Below are 17,584 nucleotides of genomic sequence, written 5' to 3' on the forward strand. Positions count from 1 at the left end.
AGAATACGGGGGATACGGGACCAATTCATAGCGCAATTTCTTTAATTTATCGGTCGTATCGCGAGCCGAGTGAGCTGGAGCATTGTCTTGGTGAAACAAAATTTTTTTCTTTGCCAAATGTAGCCGTTTGACCTTGACTTCGTCGTCCAATCGATCCAGTAATGTACAGTAATATTCTTTATTGATAGTTTTACCATGTTCAAGATAATCAATGAATATTATGTTATGCGCATCCCAAAAAATACTGGCCAAAACCTTGCCGGCTGATTGTTGTGTCTTCGGGCGCTTCGGACGGTTTTCACCAGGCAATAACCACTCCGCTGACTGCCGATTGGACTCCGGTGTGTAGTGATGGATCCATGTTTCATCCATTGTGACAAATCACCGCAAAAACTCCTTATTGCGATTAAACAGGGCCAGATTTTGCTTTGAAAGTCGAACACGTTCCGCTTTTTGCTCAATTATCAAAAAACGCGGCACCCAACGCGCGCAAAGCTTTTTCATGTGTAAATATTCATGAATGATATGACCAACGCGTTCCTTTGAGATGCCTATGATGTTAGCTAGCTCACTCAATTTCATTTTGCGGTCATTCAACACGATTTCACTGATTTTCTGGATGTTTTCTGGAGTAACTGCCTCATTTGGCCTTCCTGAGCGTGGTGCATCATTTGTGCTTGTACGGTTACGACGAAACTCAGCATACCAATATTTGATGGTTAAATTCGGTGGGGTAGATGTGTCGTAACATTTATCAAGCCATGCCTTTGCTTCAACAGTGTTTTTTCCCATCAGAAAGCAATGTTTAATCAAAACACGAAATTCACTTTTTTCCATAGTAAAGATAAATTCAGAGGTAACGTCACTTCGAAAGTTATAACTTGTACACAAGTCAACGAAATATCATGAAATTTTTACAGCATCTAAGTTAAGGTTGGTATAGAAAATATAAGGATTTTTAGTTTGTGGCGCCATCTATATGTCAGGCCAAAGACTTTTCAGCCCATGTAGTATATTATAGTAAATGGCTTGATCATATATATGTATATATATGTATATATATATATATATATATATGATATACGACACAGATCACATTACGTCTGGCCACAAGCAATAGAACTGATCGGATCATCCGTGGCACTTGCAACAGCGGCCGAGCTGCACCGTGCGTGACGCGCTCGGTCCTAAAACAAGCTGTATTTTGAAAACTAAAAGTCTGCCCACTTTGATCTTGGAATCATTTTAAAGGGCAAGAATTCTACTTTTTTTAAAGATATTTTCGAAGAAAATCAAAGATGTCTGAATTTGAAAAAAAACAATTTCTTTCTTATCCTTCAAAAATTTTAAATAAATTTTGACTTAAAAACAAAACTGATTTCATAGGATTAAAGGGCGCAAAAAGACCTTTAGAAATCACTCCTTGTTTTTGAAAATCGGAATAGTCTACTGGAACTTACCGGCGTTTGAAGTTGGACACAACGGCCCAAATGCTAAAACTTCAAGCCTCTGTTACTAGACAACCCGTTGGTCGTGAGTCAAACAATTTGGCCAAAAATCTTAGTTGTGATAGGACTACAATTTGTGCAAATTTCAGCATAATCGTACAACTTTGAAAATTTGGGTGTATCACTTCATATGGAATGCCCCATATGTTCTAATAACGGCTTTGTTCTAATGACGATTTGGCGGAAAGTACGACCTCAGCGTATTTTTCATATGCGAACTCTCCTGGAAGCTGTTGCGTGCAATCGGCGGCTCGACCGTCAAGTCGAGAGTAATAGTAGGAGGAAAGCAGGCGTCGTCTTCGAAATTTGGCCGAAGAGAGCACTTATCCCCTAGCACTATTTTATTATGTATAACTTTTTAATTTATAGTCATAGTTATGCAATATTAATATTTGATATGGGAATACAAAAAAGAGCAATTATGTAGGTATCATAAAATTAGTTAGACTCGATAAGAATAAACAATATTGGAAGAGGAGTAATCTTACAAAAATTAAGAGGAAGGAAAAAGTAGAAAACAAAAATTTGTTAGACAAGTTACATAAAATAACATATGTGTGACTGCTGTGATTCTACTATTCAAGCAATAACTGCTCAATAACAATAGATAATAAATATTATTAGATAAACAAATGCAAATAAGAACAAGTAATGTGTGATGTAATGTTCAAGCAAATGTTTGATACTAAAATATTACTTTTTGCACTCAAATGTTTTAGTTCTATCATTTTAACTTATCAGTGGAAATTACAGTATAAAAACAAAACATTTTTTAAATAAATATAACTAAAAATAAAATATTTGTCAGTACACAATTGAGGATTTAATTTAAAAATTATTAAAATTGTCATTTGTAGTTATTTGTAGTAAATTAGTCTAGCAGCTGTTCTATGATATATTATTTAAATGTTCTTTTATCCTTACTTGACATACTTGATCGTTTTGGTATTCCATTTATCTTTCAATAGCGTACTGACAAATATTTTAGTGAGAATTATGATTTATTTTACAAAATAATATTTTAGAAATTGGTTATACTTGATTTGGTCTTCAAGTTGGTATCATGTCTATCATAAATTTATTTCTAAGTTTTCGTAAATAGATTCCATAACAGGCAAATAACTTTCAGCTCTTTTAATTATTTTGTAATTCCTACTGAAGAATGGAAAGAGTGGGCTTAAAAATTAAGATTCAAAGAGATTTTAAATTTTGTATGCAAAAAGCAGACTTTACTTTTTGGAATAAATATTCGAATAACAGTGCTAATTCTTATTTTTTTACATTTGTTTTGATTATAATTATATATTTGGAGAATCTTTGGTTTATACAGAATATTTGAAATTACATTGAATTATTAAACGGACGAATCTTAAAACGTTAAATAATCAATTGAGATATTTGATATAAAGAAGATGATAAATAGAATTCTAATAATATAACTGAAGATAAAATCAATCAAACAAAAATAAATTTATTACATTGTGATAGGATAGGAATGAAGAATTAATAAAACGATTATTGTTGAGAACAGATGAAACAATCGTGAAATACAATTTTCAATGCTTAATGACTATATATTTTTATATCATGGTTTTAAAACTTGAATAATAGGATAATGAAATTTTTTTGTCAATTAACTTTAATGAGAGTGTGTGTTCCACACATTTTTCATTTTCTATTTTTCGTGAAATGAAATGTTTGACGATTTTCTAATATTATTCTCATAATATTAATACATATAGATTGCGTTTTATTAACATATATTACATGGAATTCTTTAAAATTTCAATTTTTAATTTAACTTTTTTATCAAGAAATCATACTTAATCTATGAACATCTATAAACATGATTGTTTAATGATTTGTCTGTCTAATTATTATACATGTATAAAAATTATTAGTAAATAAAATCCCTTAACAATTTTACGGCATTTATGTTAACTCGACCAAAGAATTTTCATAAAGTTTAGTCTTTTTAAGCCAGCATGTATTATATTCGTAAATTATCTAACACAGTTTCCATTTTGGGGTTTTTATGGTCTTGAAGAATTTATGTTTGATTGATTTGATTAGTCACCATATTGATATGTATATCCCGATGTATGTCAATATTATGTATGTACTATGGAGCATTAACTATTCCACGTAGTACTCTATTCTGAAAAGTTTGAATTATATTTATGTTAGTTATCTTTGTGTAATTTCGTAATTGGATACCGTATATCCATATAAGTTTGAATATCTGTTTATAAATTAATAATTTATTTTATATCAATAATTCAGAATTACGTCCGAGGAGCCAGTATAATTTTTCTTTTTTTACATTGAGTCCTTTTTTCTCTTTGACGTTTTCTTCCATTTTAACTTACAACTTACTTGTTAATATTCATAGTCATTTTTAGGTACTTGACTATATTCTCGTACAGTATAATTTTTTCATGGATTAAAATAGGAATAGTTTATTTTTCTGCAAGTAAAATTAATATGAGTGGATTTTATCTCATTTAATGCATCAGCGTTTGGTCTAGGCTCTTTATTTAATGTACTCTGTACTTTATCTAATGTATTCTGTAATTTGCTTGTGGCATTATCAATATTTTCAACTGTTAAAATTGCACTGTCATTAGTAAATGTAGCGATCAAAGCATAACTATCATTTGGAATATCTCGGATATACAACAAGTAGAGTATAAGATCAAGGACGTTCCTGTATAATATAATATTGTAATATAATTGATAAAAATATTGAATTGAGTATTGAACCTGTAAAATAAATTAATATAATAAATTAATAAGTAATATAAATTAATAAAAGCGTCTGAGCAAATTAAAATAAATCAACAAACATTAAATTGTAATCAGCAAACATTAACTCATTAACGCTCGAAAACAACATTTTTCGCCAACTTGGAGCTAACAGATTTTAATGAAATCGCCAATAATTCTTTTTGGGGATAATTTTTCTAAGGATTTCCGGGTCCGCTCTTTACGATCTGACCATTTAGAAAACTTACAAATATCAATTTTTATTGTTTTTATTGTTTTTTGACAAATTTAGACAAAAGTCGTGTTTTTCTCAGCCTCTTTTTACGAAAATCACTGATTTCTTATAAAAAAATTTTTGTTTTATACCGGAAACTGCACAGATTGTGTTATTAACATCTGTACTTTAAAAATATGTGAGTAGTTTCCTTTCCCAATTTTTTTTTTCAATATGGCAGACTCAAAGTTACAGCCGAAATCGCGAATTTTCTTTTATATTGAGGTTTTTTCACTTTATAATGCTGATTTATTCAATCTACATACTAAGTTAGGCTTCTACAGGTTTCTTTCGATGTTGTTAGAAGATTTTTGAACGTACAGGCAAGATTGAAGAGACGAAGTGGCGGCTGTCGGGTCATGGTGAATAATACTTTCGTGAATAGAAGGAACCGAACAGATCACAATATGTATTTTGTAGGGTTTTTAGGGTCACTGAATTCAATACCGGTGTCAGATTTTTAAAATTCAAAATAGCGGATCCAATATGGGGAACCAAACATCGAAAAATTCTAAATTTCGAGTAAAAAAGTTGTGTCATATTCTATATAAAATCTAGAGTAACAGTTGTCTCTAGACATTTTTCAATTTAACGCAAAGTCTCCGCATAAAAAATTCATGAATGTTTTAGATTTTTAGGGTCGCACGAAAGAGCTTGATCCTTGTGTGCGTATGTGTGTGAAGGAATCCAACAATGAATACTCTGAATACTCTGAAAACATATTCTGAAAGATTTTCGGGGTCGCTAAACTCTAATTTGATATCAGATTTTCAAAACTGAAAACGGCTGATCTAATATCGCAGATCGAAAATCGAGGAAATCAAAATTTTGAAAGAAAAAAAATTTTGGTCTATAGTCATTATTTTTTGAGAAATATCTTTTACTGCAAATTTTACATAGAATACGATAACATTTTTTTATAGTTTTTTGTGTCAATGCTGCATAGAACATAAAATGGTAAAGTAAGACATGCTGCTGGATTCCTTCACACACACACACACGCATACAAGGATTAAGCTCTTTCGTGCGACCCTAAAAATTTGAAACATTCATGAATTTTTTTTCGGAAACTTTGCATTAAATTGAAAAACGTCAAGAGACAACTGTTACTCTAGATTTTACATAGAATATGACACAATTTTTTTTATTCGAGATTTAGAATTTTTCGATGTTTGGTCCGCCATATTGGATCCGCTATTTTGAATTTTAAAAATCTGACACTGGTATTGAATTCAGTGACCCTAAAAGCCCTACAAAATACATATTGTTTTTATGTGCGATCTGTCCGGTTCTTTCCTTTCACGAAAGTATTATTCACCATGACCCGACAGCCGCCACTTCGTCTCTTCAATCTTGCCTGTACGTTCAAAAATCTTCTAACAACATCGAAAGAAACCTGTAGAAGCCTTACTTAGTATGTAGATTGAATAAATCAGCATTATAAAGTGAAAAAACCTCAATATAAAAGAAAATTCGCAATTTCGGCTGCAATTTTGAGTCTGCCATATTGAAAAGAAAAATTGGGAAAGAAAACTACATATTTTTAAAGTACAAATGTTAATAACACAATCTGTGCAATTTCCGGTGTAAAACAAAAATTTTTTCTATAAGAAATCAGTGATTTTCGTAAAAAAGAGGCTAAAAAAACGCGATGTTTTGTCTAAATTTGTCAAAAAACAATAAAAATTGATATTTTTGGGTTTTCTAAATGGTCAGATCGTAAAGAACGGACCCGGAAACCCTTAGAAAAATTATCCCCAAAAAGAATTATTGGCGATTTCATTAAAATCTGTTAGCTCTAAGTTGGAGAAAAATTTTGTGTTATTCAGGCGTTAATGGATTAATGTAATAAGTTAAAAAATTCTACTTAAAATATTGTAAATAAATAAAAATCAGATCTATGTAAGATTTTTTATTTTTAAATATTTTATTTATTCACTTATATTATTAACTATTATATTTTTAAAATATTTAATCTTTGACAAAACAACTAAATTTTGTTACACTAAGTGCGTTGTTCTCTCTTTCCCTTCTTCTCTTTCTCTCTCTCTCTCTCTCACTCTCATTCTCACTCTTTCTCACTCTCTTCCTCTCTCTCTTTCTATCCCTCTTTCTCTCTTTCTCTTTCTCTAGTCTTTATTCTCCTCAGGGGAATATGGTAGCCAATGTATTGCATCGCGGAGAAATTCTTTTATAATTATTTGTCTTATGCTTCACGTACTAAAGTCTGGAATAACCTCTTGATTACTTAAAGCAGAGTTTGGCAAAGTTTACAACTTTCAGCCGATTTTCAGAAGCTACGCCTTCTATCTCCCCTTATCGCGCGGCGGATCCAGAAACTGACGGTTGTGGCTCGCGACCTCAGGACCGTTGAGATCATAAGGCGTATCTATGTGGTGCCTACTAAATATACGTTCGGGGAGTGCGTCGATCAGCGCTAACGCGTCATTCAATCCTTGTACATGCAATGAGCGATAAAGATAGAATAACGTGTTAACGTTGACAACGCGTTCCTTTAACGTACCTCAAAGGCTGAAAAATAAATGTATCGATACAACTATATGTATGTAATATTTCGCACAAACATGTACAAATATATACTTGTATAAGTATATATATTTTTTTTTCTTATATTTTTATAATTAATTTTTATAATTAGAAGGTAACATAATAGGTTTCTTCGTCACCCATGAGGTACTATTGCTGACGCGTTTTTTTTTTAAACTGCATAGATGCGCCTTATGATCTCAATGGTCTTGAGGTCGCGAGCCGCGACCGTCAGTTGCTGGATCCGCCGCGCGGTAAGGGGAGATAGAAGGCGTAGCTTCCGAAAATCGGCCGAAAGTTGTAAAGTTTGCCGAGCTCTGACTTAAACCACTTGGTCCGCTCAACGAGATGAAGAACGTTTTCTTGATTGCTTGCTTCGAACTTTTTGTCTCGGAAGATGTTTCCATGGAGGCCCCTTTTCTCATGATATGACCGAAGTGTTTAAAAACTCAGCTTTGTATAGTGCTGGATATACGCTGCTGTACTTTCAACTCGAAAAATGATTGTATTTGCTCTTCATTATTTAGGCAGTGCTTGATGTTTGATCAGATTTGTTAGAGTCATACATTGCATTGAATATTAGGCAAAGCTTTTCTTATTTGCTATTAAAACTTCTGTATGTCGAAGATTTCCATGTGTTTTGAAGACTTTTGTATTGATATATGCCTTAATTTCAGTCATACTTTCACTTTGAGCAACTTATAATCTGATCCGCAGACTGCGCTAGGATAAGTTCTTACTGTTTTGAGAAAAGATTTCCACCGAGAATTTGTGAAAATATAATCAGTTACACGTTCTGTTGCCAGAGCTTATTCAAATGTATAGTCAAGTCTCCGCATATGATGGAAATAATTGTATTCATGATAGTTTATTTTGCGTAACAAACTCTAATAGACATTCTCCCTTCTTATTCATTTTTTCTATTCCATATCAACAACCATTTTAGTATATATTGCTGGTTGCATTTCCATTTCTGTGTTTGGCTTGAAGGGGGACATAAGACAGCGATAGCATTTTGTTTATAGATGGCGCCACTTTCGAAATATTCGCTGATTATCAATTTTCTTAAATAGAAATCCCAATCTTTTATTATATCATCTTTTTCTACCAACTAATTTGAGCAACTTTTGTCTGAAACATTTTTTTATTTGCTTAATATTTTTGAAATATTTAAGGAAAACTTGGTAACTTTTTCAACATTTAACTTACGATATCTCGCTAACTATTCGTCGAAAGAAAAAATAGTATTAGACTTTTTTACTTTATTTACTATCAAAAATATATTATTATAATAGTACCCTAACTTGCGTTAGCCGTGAAAGAAGGAGGGCGTACTAGATGGCGACGGGACACCGTGCGTTCGGGACCTGCATCTCATTTTTCGTTCCGAGGAGAGAAAAATATCGAGAGCGCGGTAGTCGCTAGACCGGGAATCGAACCCGGGTCTTTCGCTTGCCGGGCGACTGCTCTAGACCACTGAGCTATCTGACGCTCCACGCTCACGACACTCTCCCCTCCCCAGATAACATTAAGAGATGTCGTTCAGAAGCGACATTTCTAGTGCTATCCCGAGCGCACGGCGACTACAGAGAGAGGCATTGTTACTTGCCTAGTGGTACAAGCTGATGGTCTCTCAAAGTCAAAGGTTGCTATCCTTTAAGACCTACTGTCCATGTATGCCGGCCTCCACCGTTGCCCCTTCTTATCCGGTGCAAATCATATAACTTTTGTTAATTTAATAATTTTGAAATTTCCAAAGGTTGATAAGTTAACAAAAGTTAGGGCACTATTATAGTAATATGTTCTTGATAGTAAATAAAATAAAAAAGTCTAATACTATTTTTTCTTTCGACGAATAGTTAGCGAGATATCGTAAGTTAAATGTTGAAAATGTTATCAAGTTTTCCTTAAATATCTCAAAAAATATTAGGCAAATAAAAAAATGTTTCAGACAAAAGTTATTCAAATTAGTTGGTAGAAAAAGATGATATAATAAAAGATTGGGATTTCTATTTAAGAAAATTGATGATCAGTGGATATCTCGAAAGTGATGCCATCTACAACAAAATGCTGTCGCTGTCTTATGTCTCCCTTCAAACAAAACAACTTTTGTCTGAAACGTTTTTCGATTTAACGCAGTGTTTTTGAAATATTTGAGTGAGTCCTTTAAAATGGGACATCCTGTATATCAAGGTCATGAACTTTTGAGACGGTTGACCTAATGTGCATATTTGTCAAATTCTCGGTTCTGTAAGCTATATAAAGATTTTGAAATATTCTTCATTTTTTTATTACACATTTTTTTAGTGAAATGTCTATTATAAATTTTCTTTTAAACATTAAAGAAAAGAATGTTATTCAAATTCTAATTTCGAACAATATGTAAGAAATATTAAACTGTTAAGTTATCGTTAGGAGTATTAGTAGAGCTTCTATCGTTATGTATATTTTGTGACGTCGATTCAGAGGATATTTGAATGTTAAGCTTTTCAATTAATATATCTTCAATTAATGAATTAGGAAAGACTATACCAGAAGAATGAAGAATTTCTATGATCTCAAAATTTTCGAATAAATTAATAGTTACTAAAAAAAAATTGTTTCATCTTGATTTAAAAATAAAATAATATCGAACAAAACCGATTCAGTTGTGTAAATTCCTGAAATATCTGTAGTTTTATTGTTGAAATATCACAAACTTCCATTTTGCTCCTTAAATAATAAAATATAAAGAATATGTAAAAATATCAAAATAATAGAAACAATTTTTTGTGAATAAGAACATTTTTTAAGATTTACTTAAATAAAATTGCTGGTTAACTGTTTAATTTTAGGTCAATATTTATATAAGCCGTTGTTAAGGAGGTCATTAAAGAGGCTTTGTAATATTAATTTTTTATATTTTTGAGAGAGGAGAGAATGTTAATGTCAACAAATTTTTTTCGAAATATGCAAGATGCTTTTAAAATTTTCTTCTTCATCATTAACATTAATTTTCATTTTCTTCTACTTTTTTAGCTGAATCTTTTTTGAATATTTATCATGCTACGCTTATTGTAAGGGACAGCGTCAGAATCTTTGGGCTCGAGCGCATTCCTGAAAATATTATTATCTTAAATCTTATTATTACTTACCTTTCAAACTTTTTTCGAGAGGCTAGTTATCAATGTTTAATAATATAATTACTGTACAATAAATTTCTTCACATAGTTTGTGGTATGTTATGCTAGAAATTTAAATAAATATAAATATCAGTAATATTTGACATTTTTCAGTATTTTTGCAATCTATTAATTTTTTATATGTTAATATATTCGAAATATTACCCAGTCGTATCAAATCTCTGTTTATCCAATAACTTTAATTATAATTTTAGCTTATGTAAAATGCAAATGATTATTTCCAATATTTGTTCTTTAATCTTGTTTTATGTTTAAATAAAGTTAAAGATAACTTATACTTTTAATATTTTTAAGTCATTCTTTTTGTTCAAATTTTAAAATTTTATTTTCCCAGTAGCATAGTTATTGAAAAATTATAGAATAATAACATCAGAAACAATAAACAACATAAAAAATTAAAGAATTTCGCTATAATTACGATAAGATGATTCGTCATTACATAGTAATTTTGTTCGAATAAAATTTCTAAATGACATTGTTAAAAATTAGAAAATTCAATTTTTTAAATAGAACCTCCCATTTTTCATTGCATATTTTTATAGCTTATCTCGAAAGCTTTGCAAAACACTATGATAAAGTATTTTTCCATTAGGTACTTTTTGAGTTATGAGGCCTGTTCGGAACTAGCCCGAACATAGGATAGCTCCGGAGAGCTGGCTGGAAGTACGGGATCGCAGAGCGACGTCCGCCTGCGTCTAGGCTCGCTCGAGTCCGCTCGGTGACCGTCCGGTCGTCCTGATCAAAGGCCGGGGCCTCGCAAGGCGACCACAGACCCTGCTGATCAGGCCGCGTCGCGCGCCGACTGGGCCATGCCCAGGGACGGCGGCGAGAAAAAGGGAGAAGAAGCACGCGCACGTGCCGACGTAAGGTGACACGCAGTGTAAACGCAATGGACGCAATAAACGCAGTAGTAACGCAGAAGAGAATAACGCAGAAGAACGACGCAGAAGAACCTAAACGTAGCTATATACAAGCGAAACAACGTCGCCTACGCAAGTCCCGCAGGACACACGTCCGTGACGTCAACGGTGCGCGGCACCCGAAGCACGCCAAGGACGTGCAACGAAACGACCTCCGTCGTTTCGGATGGCCTGCCCTTCCGGGCGTAATGGCCAATAGCCAGCCACGGTCCCGAGGACGCGTGGAAACGGAGCTCCGAGAGCTCCGGCTCGCAGGACGACCAAGTCGCTCCTGCGAGAAAGCCAAGTTCCCAATGGACACTTGGACGAAGGAGCGCGAACGCTCTAGGACTGCGACCGAGCCGCTCCAAAACCGCCAAAGGCCCCCTACGGACACTTGGGCAATAAGGGAGCTCGAAGCTCCGAGGAGACGGTCGAGTCGCTCCTAAGATCACGGCAACGCCGTGAGCCCGAGATCACAAAACGAGATTCGAACCATTTGCCTCAACCCAGCAGGGTGTGTCGGCGCCACCTTCAACTCAGCAGAGTCTATAGAGCAGTGGTTCGAATCTGAAACGAAATACCCGATCGCCCTAGGAAGCCTAGAAAGCGCGTCGGTAATCACCAGTAATACGATGCACTAACGTGTAGCACTACTTGCTATCTAAACTGGCCAGGCAGAAGACAAGACAAGGCAAGGACCAGGCATCGCGCGCCTGGTTATATATCCGGGCGGTCGAATCTTGCCCGCGGGCAGCGGAATCGCGAGCCGCGCCGTGTAGCGGCCGCGGTTGGACCTAGTGGGGGTCCCGCGCGCTCGCTCGCGAGAACCCGAGTCCCCCGCCGCCAGCGAGAACGCCCCGGGCACCAGGCCGCCCGCCCTGCAGCGTTGACTCGCACCGATTATCCGTACAGCACGTGATGCTGTACGGAACAAGGCCTGAAAGTTAGAGTACCGTCGGTATTAGTATTATCCAAGGTGTACAGCGTGGCGGTTACATGGTCGAATTTACATCTCTGTTATGTGTGTGCGTGCGTGCATGTGTGTGTGTGTGTGTGTGTGTGTGTCACAGTAGAGATAAGGACCCTACGGTTCGTCATTTCCGTAGTATTTATCGACTCTAAACCGTCTCTGCTGTTTATGTGTATGTGTATAGCTGATGTGATTAAGCCTTATAATTTTCGAAATGTTCACCATTTGCTTCAATATAATATTGGGTGTGTGAATATGACTCCGCCCTTTTTTGTTAAAATAAAACACATTTGCTTGTTTAGAAAATTAAAGAAAAGTTTATTGAAAGTATGCTCCATCTGCAGCTACAACCTTCGCCCATCTTTCAGGTAATTTATGTATTCCTTGCTTGAAGAAGTCCTGGTCTTTTGAGCTGATCCAATTATCAAGCCAAATTTTGATACTTTCGTATGAAGTGAACCGTTCTCCCGTAAGATCTGACTGCATCGTCCGGAATAAGTAGTAATCTGAAGGAGCTATGTCTGGCGAATATGGCGGGTGGAGTAGCACTTCCCAGTCCTGTCCATCTAAATATCTTTTCACGACTTCTGCGGTATGCGGTTTGGCATTATCATGCTGAAGAATTAATTTGCTGTGCCTATTCACCCATTCTGGCCGTTCTTTTTCTATGGCTCGCTTCAAACGCATTCGGATTGAGTTTGGCAACAATCCTCTGTCAATAATGCTTCCAATTCAGCATCTTCAAATTTTTTTGGTGGTTTCCCATGTTCTCTGTCCTCAGTTCCAAAATCATTATTTTGAAATCGTCGAAACCATCCGTTACAAGTTGTATTAGATGGAGCATGATCACCGTAAATCTCCACAAGCAAACGATAAGTTTCTGCTGCACTTTTCTTTGCAATAAAATAGTGTAATAATACTTCCCGCAAATGATTGTTTGGAACGAAAACCGACATTTTCAAGTAGGGTTAAACACTTGTTGCTTACACTTAAACCAAATTTCACGTAGTGCGTTTGAAAGTTGACATGAAGTACTATCGAATACAAGTGTTGCCAGTTATTAGTATACGTTCACAATACTAAAACCAACATTTGTTGGGAAAGGACGGAGTCATATTCACATACCCAATATAAACAAGTATTCTTATCTCGAAATTATTTGTTGCACGAAGAATTTTATCAGCATATAGAGAACGAATAGTGTCGCGCATTCTACGAATTACTACATGGGCTGAAAAGTTTTTGGCTTAACAATGAAAAGACGATTTTTTTAATGAAAAAAGTGTTTTATTCCTCGACATAATCTCCATTTAGAGTAATGCACTTAATGTAACGGTCCGCTAACATTTCGATGCCGGTCTTATAGTGCTCGGTGTCAAGTCCCTCAAAATAGGCATTTGTTTCCAACTTGACCTCCTCATTCGAGTAAAATCTTTTACCAGCGAGCCACTGCTTCAGTCGGGGAAAAAGGAAATAGTCGCTGGGGGCCAGGTCTGGAGAATACGGGGGATGCGGGACCAATTCATAGCGCAATTTCTTTAATTTATCGGTCGTATCGCGAGCCGAGTGAGCTGGAGCATTGTCTTGGTGAAACAAAATTTTTTCTTTGCCAAATGTGGCCGTTTGACCTTGACCTCGTCGTCCAATCGATCCAGTAATGTACAGTAATATTCTTTATTGATAGTTTTACCATGTTCAAGATAATCAATGAATATTATGTTATGCGCATCCCAAAAAATACTGGCCAAAACCTTGCCGGCTGATTGTTGTGTCTTCGGGCGCTTCGGACGGCTTTCACCAGGCAATAACCACTCCGCTGACTGCCGATTGGACTCCGGTGTGTAGTGATGGATCCATGTTTCATCCATTGTGACAAATCGACGCAAAAACTCCTTCTTATTGCGGTTAAACAGGGCCAGATTTTGCTTTGAAAGTCGAACACGTTCCGCTTTTTGCTCAATTGTCAAAAAACGCGGCACCCAACGCGCGCAAAGCTTTTTCATGTGTAAAAATTCATGAATGATATGACCAACGCGTTCCTTTGAGATGCCTATGATGTTAGCTAGCTCACTCAATTTCATTTTGCGGTCATTCAACACGATTTCACTGATTTTCTGGATGTTTTCTGGAGTAACTGCCTCATTTGACTTTCCTGAACGTGGTGCATCATTTGTGCTCGTACGGTTACGACGAAACTCAGCAAACCAATATTTGATGGTTGAATTCGGTGGGGCAGATGTGCCGTAACATTTATCAAGCCATGCCTTTGCTTCAACAGTGTTTTTTCCCATCAGGAAGCAATGTTTAATCAAAATACGAATTTCACTTTTTTCCATAGTAAAGATAAATTCAGAGGTAACGTCACTTCGAAAGCTATAACTTGTACACGAGTCAACGAAATATCATGAAATTTTTACAGCATCTAAGTTAAGGTTGGTACTCTATAGGAAATATAAGGATTTTTAGTTTGTGGCGCCATCTATATGTCAGGCCAAAGACTTTTTAGCCCATGTAGTATATCTTCTCTTGTCGTAGAGCATTCACGGTATATCAGTACTTTTAGTCTTCCCCAAGAATAGTAAAGGAAAGAAAGTAGATTTCGTTCGAAATGTCTGATTTTACGCGCTGCATTAATAAAGCCGAATATTTGACTCCTGTTCAGTTTAGTCTAACACATGTACACACGCGCATTCTCTTCCTTTCGGTTCTTTGAGTTCAGTCATTTCGTCAGTAGTGACAAAAAAACTCTACACGCACATTTCTTACGTACTAACAACTGCAAAAATTCTTTCGAAATAAAGTCAGCCCTGAATTGATTAAAATTGTCTTGTCTTGTCACATACTTTTTTCACGTTACTGTTACGTAAAGTAACTAATAGTAAGTAAATACTGTTACGTAAAGTGTAACAAAATTCTCATTTACCAGCTATGCCGTATTCAAACGCTGAAGTTTTGGATATGATGTTAATTTTAGGTGAATATGGTAATCAATTTAGAGCAGCTGCAAGATTGTGGCGAGAACGATATTCAGATCGCGCTCCTCACTCATATCAAGTTTTTGCTCGCTTAATTAAGTGAATTACCAATGAAGATGTCAACCTGATCACGATAAAGGTAGACGAATTCGACGTCAAGTTAAGAACGAAAGGACGCTAGAGATTTTTGCATCCGCTTAATTACATTCCTGCCATTCATCAAGATGTACAGAAAGAGATTCCGATATTAGTCTCAGCATGATCTACCGGATTCTTCACGAAAATAAGCTGTATCCGTAAAGAATTATTCTTCATCAAGTATTGATGAATGCCGATTTTAGACAGACTCGAATTTTGCAATTGGGCTTGTTAATAATCGCGAGACTTTCATAACAAAATTTTATTTTCTGATGATTGCACATTTACAAGTGACGCTTCTGTAAATACTTAGAACTGTCGTTATTGGGCACAAGAAAATCCTTATTGGTTCCGAGAAATTGACCACTAACATATTTGGAAAGTTAATATTTAGTATGGAATTGTTGAAAAACGTCGTTGGGCCGTTTTTCTTTGAAGAGAATCTAAACGGTGTTCGGTACGCCAATTTCATTGAAATCCGCTTTTGCTTGAAAATATTCTTCTACAATTGCTTGGGTAATGCTAATGTCGGCGGTGCTCTAACTTTTAGGCCTCATAACTCGAAAAGTACCTGATGAAAAAATATTTCATTATAGTGTTTTGCAAAGCGCTCGAGATAAGCTACAAGAATATGCAATGAAAAATGGGTGGTTTTATTTCAAAAAATTGAAAGTGACCTTCACATGTATTTGAAAACGCTATTCAAGGTTACACTAATACCACTATCTGATGCATCACTTAAAACTCTACAACTTTTGTCTGAAATGTTTTGTTTACAAAAAAATCAGGTGGCCTTGGTGAGCTGAAATACCCTGTATATACAGGGTGGCCCACGTAAAGTGATACAAGTCCATAACTTTAAAAATATTTATCAAATCAAAAAATTGTTCATAAGGAAGTTTCATGTATTCGAAAGGCCTCTCTAACTACATAAACGTAAAGTCGCTCCCGCTTCCCCTTTAAGAGGGAACGGGGGTAACTTCATAATTTTAAATGGAACCCTCTATAAAATGTTGCATATTTAGATTCTATGGAAAAAGAAACAAGTAATTTTATCTGAAACATTTGTTTGGAAAATGCTTCTATCAAAAATTATAAGCATTTAAACCTTTAGCGATTTCATTCATGATTGAACTCCATTGACACAAAGTTGCGTCCACGATACAACAAAAACAAAAAAGATCTTAGAGTACATACTTGATGTTAACCAAAAGAAACATAAACATATTTATCGGGAAACGTAAATACAGATCACAGACCCGTTTCCCGCAATCGTTTTATTTAAATCATTAATTTCTGTATTATTATCGCAAACCATTACAAATCCAAATACAACATTTGATATAAAATTAATTGGAAAAAACATCTGTAGGTTATATAAATCTTCATAAGGGAAATTTGACCAATCTGCAGCGATCCAAATAGATATATCACATTTCATCATCGATAGTCATAAGCGTGACATATTGCGTACAATTGCAGTAACGATTGATTTGTCGCATGCCATCTTTTACCTACCAACATTTAAGAACGTTTGAATGCTGAGCCAACTTCTGCGTTTTTATTACTCTGAACCGGTTGCAGTCACATGACAAAATCGTGGGAAAATTTCTGATTTGTAAACCAGTAATATACGTCACACAAAAAACGCTTTAAAACTTATTTGTAATCTAATACATATAATGTGAGCACACTCGCAGGAACATAATGGACGGACAGACGCACTAGCAACGTTGGCGGGGGACGACAAGCTTCGAAAAAAGTGCTTAGATAGATGTGAGGGAATGATCTCCGTTATTTCGAGAGTCGAACTCTTTCAAACTGACTAGTACATTGAGCAGGTCGTTTTTTGGACTTTCTTCGATTGGCTTGATACTACGAGAAATTATTACTATAAATAAAAAATGTATGCGAAAACTATGTTACTGGTCTTATTCAAACGACATTTTCAAGGTTTAAGGGGCTAAGTCAACTTTTACATACCAGGTATGTCGGTAATTACTTTGCGGTTTTTGTAACAGATGTTACTAGCCATAAGTATGCAATGTTATGATTTGATACATATGTCATTTTATTCTACTGACATTAACCTCAAAACTACACAAGTTACGTTCCGCCAAAATAACAGCGTTATAGATTAATAATTTTTTGAAAATGTCGAGTTTTGTGCCTGAAAACGTGCATTTGCGGCACGCATTACTTTTCTTGTTTAATCAAAAGAAAAAAGCCGCTGAAAGTCATCGTTTGCTGGTAGAGATTTACGGTGAGCATACTCCAACCATAAGAACATGTGAAACGTGGTTTCGACAATTCAAATGTGGT

At 35.1% G+C, this 17,584-nt stretch overlaps 1 long non-coding RNA gene across 1 annotated transcript; it reads right to left on the minus strand.

The window, feature by feature from the left end:
- Nucleotides 1-1,104: 1,104 nt before the first annotated feature.
- On the minus strand, nt 1,105-2,256 carry LOC112588180 (uncharacterized). The gene is made up of 2 exons (XR_003112612.1): nt 1,461-2,256; nt 1,105-1,187 (listed from the first exon to the last, which is right to left on the minus strand). It is a non-coding gene; the product is annotated as an uncharacterized LOC112588180 (long non-coding RNA).
- Nucleotides 2,257-17,584: the final 15,328 nt, after the last annotated feature.

The sequence above is a fragment of the Harpegnathos saltator genome, unplaced genomic scaffold (genome assembly GCF_003227715.2).
Source record: "Harpegnathos saltator strain DR-91 unplaced genomic scaffold, Hsal_v8.6 scaffold168, whole genome shotgun sequence".
NCBI classification, from domain to species: domain Eukaryota; kingdom Metazoa; phylum Arthropoda; class Insecta; order Hymenoptera; family Formicidae; genus Harpegnathos; species Harpegnathos saltator.